The sequence below is a fragment of the Thalia democratica genome, chromosome 6 (assembly GCF_965202585.1).
Source record: "Thalia democratica chromosome 6, ktThaDemo2.hap1.1, whole genome shotgun sequence".
In the NCBI taxonomy this organism is placed as follows: domain Eukaryota; kingdom Metazoa; phylum Chordata; class Thaliacea; order Salpida; family Salpidae; genus Thalia; species Thalia democratica.
The window spans coordinates 18,845,384-18,853,260 of NC_139170.1; positions in this window are offsets into that span (position 1 = coordinate 18,845,384).

The following is a 7,877-nucleotide window of genomic DNA, read 5'->3' on the forward strand; positions in this document are numbered from 1 at the left end:
ATTACTTTAGTATTTAGAAAAAAAATTAAATATTTTCTTTAACAAAGTTTCTAAAAGATGCCTCAAAAAAAAAATTTAAGGACAAAAACTACAAACAATAATAATAAGTCTTAATAACAAATGTTGGATTTGTTTCAATATCTTTTTGGCTTATAAAACTTTTGATTATAGGTTCTAGTAGTTACCAAAAACCAAATTTTACGAGCAACACAAATTATTGAAACAAGATTGGTGCAAGGACTTATAGAAGTACAACGCTCACGACTCAGTATTGACTCGTCACAATCATTATTAAATACGTCACAAGAACTTTTAGTTGATTCTACTATTACACAACTGGTTGTTGAGGCTTCAGGAAAATGTGATCAGTTTCAAATAGCTGATCCTGACCAAGACGATAAAACTATTTTCCTTAATAAGTGAGTTTTTATAGAATAAAATATGAACAAATTTTCTTTCAGCTAACATAAAAAATTAAGCTTAAGATAAATACGTTAATGTACCTAAAAATTTTTTTTTATAGATTACTAAAACTTATTAAGTTTTTAAAGATTTTTAATTTTTATATTTACCGCATGAGCTATTTAAAAGATTCAAAAAAATTCTAAGTGTTTACAATTCATGTATAACCACTAAAACAGAGTTGATAATACTGCATATTCTGGAGTCATTTCAAACCTAACATCTGGTTATTGGTCTCTAACTGGATTTCAAAGCAACACATCAAGCACGGACTGTGATGTAATAATATCAGCCAGAACACCGTTTGGTATAATCGTGAACACTCTAACTAAATTTATAGGGGAAGATAATAGCAACTACAAAGTAAAGACTATCAAAAAGAATATTTTACAACTCTAGATTATACACAAATGCTGTCAATTTATTATTTAAAGCTTGTATTTTTTTTTAAACTAAAATACAGAACTAGATTTTCGAAACTTTTTGCTAGTGTCTTTTTTTTTATACCCAGTCCGTAAAAACAATAGTCTGTAACTACTTTCTTAAACACTTTTTTTTCTAAATAAACCTACAAATCAAGTTTTAATTAACTATAAGTAAATTAATTGAAATCAAATGGTATATTTTATCTAAATACACCCATAAAAATATTAATGTGTTTTTCTTTAAAAATATAAATATCAAAAGAATTTAATGTACATAGCCTTGAAAAACACATAAGGTGACACCAAAAGAAAACTATTAAAAATGTTTAATGTTAAAACTTTAGATTCTCACCGGTCTACCACATGCCGATCAGTCTGTTGCTTTTTTTATTGATTTTTATGGATTTCCTACTGAAAACGAGAAGCATGGAGCTAGTTATGTTGAGAAAGTAAAGTTTGTAGATGAGTTTGGAAATAATATTATGTCTCCTTACCACGTAGAAAAAGGAAGTATGTCATCTGGTATAAAAATTCTACTGGAAAAGGGTCTACCGAAGAATATAGCTCCTTTCTATGTTGTTGTCGAAGGAAAAATTCAAGGTTATTAATAAATATGCACAGAAACTTTTATTCTGTTTTTATTTTGTTCTAAGTTTTTAACCTTTATTAGCTTGTTTTCTTTCTTCAAAAATAGACTTTAAGTCTTTAACATGAAACTAAATGTCATTAAAAACTAAAACATTATACTTTATTAAGATTTATATTTTAAAGGAAGTGATTTCTCTCGGTACTTTTCAAACCCAATATCAGTATCAAATATACGAGTTGATAGTTCAAAAATGATGACTTCACAGTGTAGTGGTAATATCGAGTTAGAAGCTGGAAGTAAAGCTACTGTTCGATACACTGTCAATAACAAGGGAAAAACAAATGTTGGTAGTGTAGAATTTGTACTTTAACTCAGGGTTTCGTAGACTTATTTTCAAAATCGCCCCCTAAGCAGAAATTTAGAAAACAATTGCTCCTTTACTAGTAAACTACTCGTTTACTTTTCATTTCCTTACTAGTTATTACCCGCTTTGAGGAACCCTACTTATAATCAGTATACTAACTAATCTTTCTTTATTTACATAAGTTAATTTGCGATGTTACAAGTTTATAAAACAACTTAAAACTAGGTGTTACATCTAGATTTTTACTTAACTAAAACAAAAACCAAAGTATATTATAAAATTTAATTGTTTTATGTTGACAGTATTTATAATAGTTAATAACAGCGGTTTACAAATCGGCACCTTAGCAAAGAGATGTGCATAAAATTTAAAAGTAATTTGCTTGTATAAAATATTAAAACTATTTATATTCGAGTCTATTTATTTTTTACCTCTATTTTCTTATTTTTTTTAGAGACAGTTAAACCGTTTTGTACATAATGATCCAGTGTGAAGGATTTTTTTATTTTAATTTAAAGAAATGCAGTTTGAAAATATATAAACTTTTAGAACCATTATTTCCTAGTACACTACGACTTTAATAAATATTTTTTTAGGACGTTTACAACGTTGATGTAGCTGACGATGAAGGATTTGCAGCTGTAAGAGGAGGAGGAGCTTTCGAAGTGAACGCTGGAAAAACTAAAGTAGTATTTGTTGATATATCGGTTCCACAGGATGTCAGCCGTTACACTTCTTCAAAGATAACTCTTTCCTGTCTGTTGTTTTTTTGTTTGCAGTTCGGAATTTAATATAGATTTACTTTTTACAATATGTTGTTTTGACTCAGACTAATTAAATGTTGTTTATAAAAGTTGTATACTAAGTAAAAAATATTATTTGTAGTCAAAGGAGGAGATGAAAATTCTTTTCAATACGTGGTTGATGATGTTTTAATAACAAAAGCGTCAAGGATAGTCACGCACAGAGTAAAAACAACTATTGTCAGCAGGTTAAAACCTTTTATTCTAGATTAACTGCACTTTAAATTAATTACAAGTATGGGTTTGAATATTTTTTCTAAACAGTTTTCAGTGAAAATAAAACATTTAAAAACAGTAATTCAAATGATAAAGATAAAAAAACTGATAAATTAGCTTAAAATTACTATATTTATTATAAGACAAAAACATGATCTAGTAATAGAACTATTACAATATTTTATTAATTCTAAGGAAACGTTGTGACTTAACTAGTTTTGTTAAAAGATCAAAGTTTAAGGCTTTAGAGTAGACATATTGACAGTTATATATCGATTTTGTCTAAGTCTTTCAATTAAAACATATTTTTCGGTATATGTACTTAGGATTTTTTTTGTTTAAGCTTAATACCTTGTGCGGCTCTAGGCTTCCTGGCTTGCGACCACTAATTAAAAAAACAGGTTTACATTAGTTATCAAATTTACAGTTTTTGACCGATTGTTAAGCTTAGCTTTTATTATAAAAATCACAGATCTTAGTCAATTTTGGCAAAGCAAAGTTCTGACAGAAAATAACAAATTAGTTATTGTAAATTGTAATAAACTTCATTAAAGGATTTACTGAACATACAATATATTTTTAAATAATAAATCTAAACTGTACAGAATTGCTGAGACAAAAATCATTTCTAAAGTTCGTAATACGCATGGTACACCTAAAAAAAGTACTTTGAAGTTTGTACTCCCGCAAAATGCTTTTATTACAAATTTTACGATGACACCATTTAATGAAAAAACTGTTCTTGGAAATATTGAAAATAATTCAAATATTGGACATTTAATTAAAGATGTTAGTGTTTTGTTTTTAAATTTAAAATGTAAAGTATAGTTATTGTGATACAACTAACTAAAAACAAAAATTAACTATACTGTAAAACGTATTTATTTGAAGTATATGGTTAACTTCAAAAAGCAAATATTTAAAACAGGTTAACAACTAGTTCACTTTATTTAATAAATTAGTATACTTTTTTGAAGATGTTTTTTTTACCAAAAGTTCTTTTATTGCATTACTGTAAATAAGTTGTATTTTAATTTGATTATTAAGCGAGGTACTAACCTAAAATTTACACTTTCTGATGCAATTTTTTATACTTTTTTAGTCTGCAAGTATGTTAGGAAAAGTACAAATAAGTGATGAAAAAACACGAACTTACGAAATTTCAATGACAGTACCACCTAGGAAATCGACTGTATTTCAGTTAACTTACAAAGAACTACTAAAAAGAGTAAGTTTAAAATAAAAAATTTACAAAATTATTACTACGAATTAAGTTTTATACTTTATTTCTACAGGAAAACGGAAGATATGAATATGCAATTAGTTTAGCTGATAATGATGCGTTAAAAAGAATAGATATTGACATCGTACAAAATCAGCAAATTAGCTTTGTAGAATTTCCGCAGTTTGAAAACACAACGTCTCCTTTAAATCCTTTATTGACTTGCAGGTAAATACTACAAAGCTTAGTTTCAAATCAATTTCATGCAACTTTCTAAAAAATGTTGTTTTGATTTCAAAATATTTCAAACAACTATATGCAAGTAACTAGATTTCTTATATGTTTATTAAAGCTTTCTACATCAAAATAACTAATATTTAACTTGTTTATACTTTTGTCTGAATTTGTTTTAAATTTACTTAATTTAATTTCGCTGTTAGATACTTTGTTAATATTTTTTTTCAAAACCCAACTGCATCAAATGGAAAATACATTACGCACTTTAACATTGCAAGAACTCAAGTTTGTGGAGAAACATATATCATTTATAATGAATAAGTTTTAATCTTTTTGATATGTTATATTTAAGCAAAAATTCAACAGCAATGATAAAAAATACTGTAACGTAATTTTTATTCAAAACCCAACTACGTCAAATGGAAAATACATTACGCAATTTGACATTGCAAGAACTCAAGTTTACGGAGAAACATATGTTTCAGACGGGTATGTTTAATTATTTAATTGTTTAAAAGTTTCAAAGGTCAAAAAAACTTAAACATAAAGCTGTATATTTATAAACTGATATCTAATAGTAATTTGCTTTATAATTTTTAGCAACTATTTAATTAAACTGTATGTATTTGTTTAATTTTTCAAAACTTTTGTAGCTACTTCACTCATTTTTTCTCTGCGCCATTTCTTGTTGACAAGCCTAAAATGGTTGTCTTTATTGTTGATAGTGCAGCCAACTTAATAAAGATGAAGCAAATCAAAAACAGCTTCTATAAAATTATAAGAGAAAAACTAAATGAAAAGGTAGTTATATGTAAAAATATTAAATGCATATGACAAGGTTTTATCCTCAGCAAAAATGTTTCAGTTTTCCTATTGTGTATTCAAAAGTAACTTTAACAAAGTAGCTTATTAAAACTTGATAATATTTAATAACAATTACTAAACAAACTAATTAATTAATGTATCCATAGTACCTTTGTTCTTCCACTGGTTAGTTCTCTAAACATAGCAACTCGTTTGAACTAAATACTTTTAAGTATAAGGTTTTTTTTTATTTCACTTACCTACTAAATAGTTTCCTTTAGAAGTTTTTTCTTATTCCTGCAAACTTTTAAAACTTAAAGCATTAGAAATGCTACACTTTGGTAAAACTCATTTTTAATTTCAACTTCAAACAACTATCAGGACTACTTCAACATCATTACTTACGATGGACATCGTGGAACATCATTGATGTATGCTGACGCGTTTGCAAGTGTTACGTCACAAACAGTGGACGAGTCATGTGACTTTATTGAGGGTTTAGTTCCAACAAATGACGGAAAACGCGGAAACTTAACAGAAGCTATAGAGCTCGCGTATAAGTTGTTTGAACCGTACCAAGGTAGAATAAGTGTTAACAAATTGTTTGAAATTTTTTTTATAAATATTAATAAATTCCCTTTAATATTCTATTAATATCTTACACACCTTTTTGAATTATTTATATTTTTCAATCGATTCTACTTGTAGTTTAAAAGTTTTAAGTTTCAATAAAATAAGTTTTACTCGTCTATTATTTTTTTACTTAAATGATTTTTTAGCTGATAATGCAGTGACTGAATTTGAAAAACTGCCTTTGAATTACGACAACTATAAAAAGATAGTTTTTCTTCTGACAGCAAGCCCAACGTTAGTATTTTTAATATTAATATTTACCCAATATTAATATCTTTTTTTCAATACGAGGTTTAAACACCATTTTTTACTACCAAATAAAAACATGAATATAATTTTGTATAACGACTTATAATTTAACAAATATAAATAGTAAAACATTACAATTGCTCTTTATACTAATTTTGAAAATAGAAACAACGCTGAAATAAACGCAACGAGGTTACAACATTTGAACACTGAAAATTCCCCTTTCCACGCAGTCGGTTTCGGAAATTTTTGGGAAAGTGAAACGGAATTAAAACAGTTTGTTAAGGAAACGAATGGTGTGGAAAGAAAAATTAAAATAAATCACAATACAGTGGACCAAGTAAGCTCTGTTTAAATTTTATTAAATTTGGAATTTTTTTTTTTAATTTGTAATGTTTTATGTAAAAAGTAAAATTGATAGAATTCTTTAAATGTTTATAACAGATAACAAAGTTTGTTGGGGATGTAACAACACCTTCTATGCGTGATATTAGTTTCGAGTTTGAAAAAGGAAAAGTTTTTGAAAGTACGCAAAGTTTTTTTGATAACATAAACGAAGGTAAAGAAGTAGTTGTTGCTGGGAAAATACTACACAGCAACGAAAGCAGCATTATTCTAAGTCAGGTAACTGTTACAATATAAGTTGTGCTGCTCTTTTATAAACTTTTAATATAAAAGTTAAGAAAAATGACTATATCTTACCTTATCTAATAAAAAAAATATAAACATAAGTAAAATACTTATTACAAATTTAGTTTATATACGTTTTAGATAAAAGGAAATTCTTCCATCAACGATGAAGTTGTTTTCGATTTTGAAATAGATACAGACCGAAGTGTTTCTAAAATCCCATACGTAAAAATACCGATTGATGAATTTGTTAGGCATTTTCTTTTTAAGTCGATTAGTTTATAAAAAAAATAGTTTCTGATGATAAAGTGATGTAGTATATAAACAATTTATTAATTCTTAAATTTTCAACTCGATGTATAAAACTGTTATAGTTCAACAGTATAGAATGTTTTTTCCATAGTAATTAAATAAAATAAAATTTTAACGTTTTAGAATTGGTACGAAAAGTTAAGATATTTTAACCGAAACACTTTATTAAAATAAATAAAAAAAACCGTGTCAATTTTAGTTTGTATAATTTAAAATAGAACCCAAATGAATTCATATGGTCATTGGTTACTATTGAAAGTCTTTTAAAAGATTGGTTGACATATTCACAATCAAATAACACAGAAGAAAAGCAAATAACTGAGTTAAAAGTTATACAAATTGCAACAAAGTTAGACAAAAAATATTATTAATTTACTGTTTTTTTATTTTAATGACATATAACTATGTTTTTTTTCTTTTTTAGTTAAAACCAACGATAAGAAGACATTTTTAGTAATTTTCTATAAGCAGAACTTTTCTTTGTTTTTATATTTTATTAAACATATGAAAAAGGTACAACTACGTTACTCCATTCACCTCGATAGTCATAACAGATGATGAAGCAAATGGAAGTTTAAAAGTTTTAAAAAAAGTTCCAATAAATGTAGACTACTTGACAGCTTCAAACATTGGTTTGTCTATAAAGAATCCCAAAGACAAGGACCACGGAAATGACTTTTTACCCAACTTTAACGTCAAAAACGACGAAGATCCCTCGGGCTTTTATGGCGACCCGCATTTTGTGGTTGCAGTTAACAACGAGACTAATTTGTGCTTTAACTGGAATGCTCCTAATAGAGAAGTTTGTACACTTTAAGTAAATATAAGTTTTTACAGTATAAACACCATTCTAAATACTGACAATGCAAAATGTGTATATATTAGTGCTCAGTACAACTATAAACTACATGGTGTTCTAGATTACAATAAC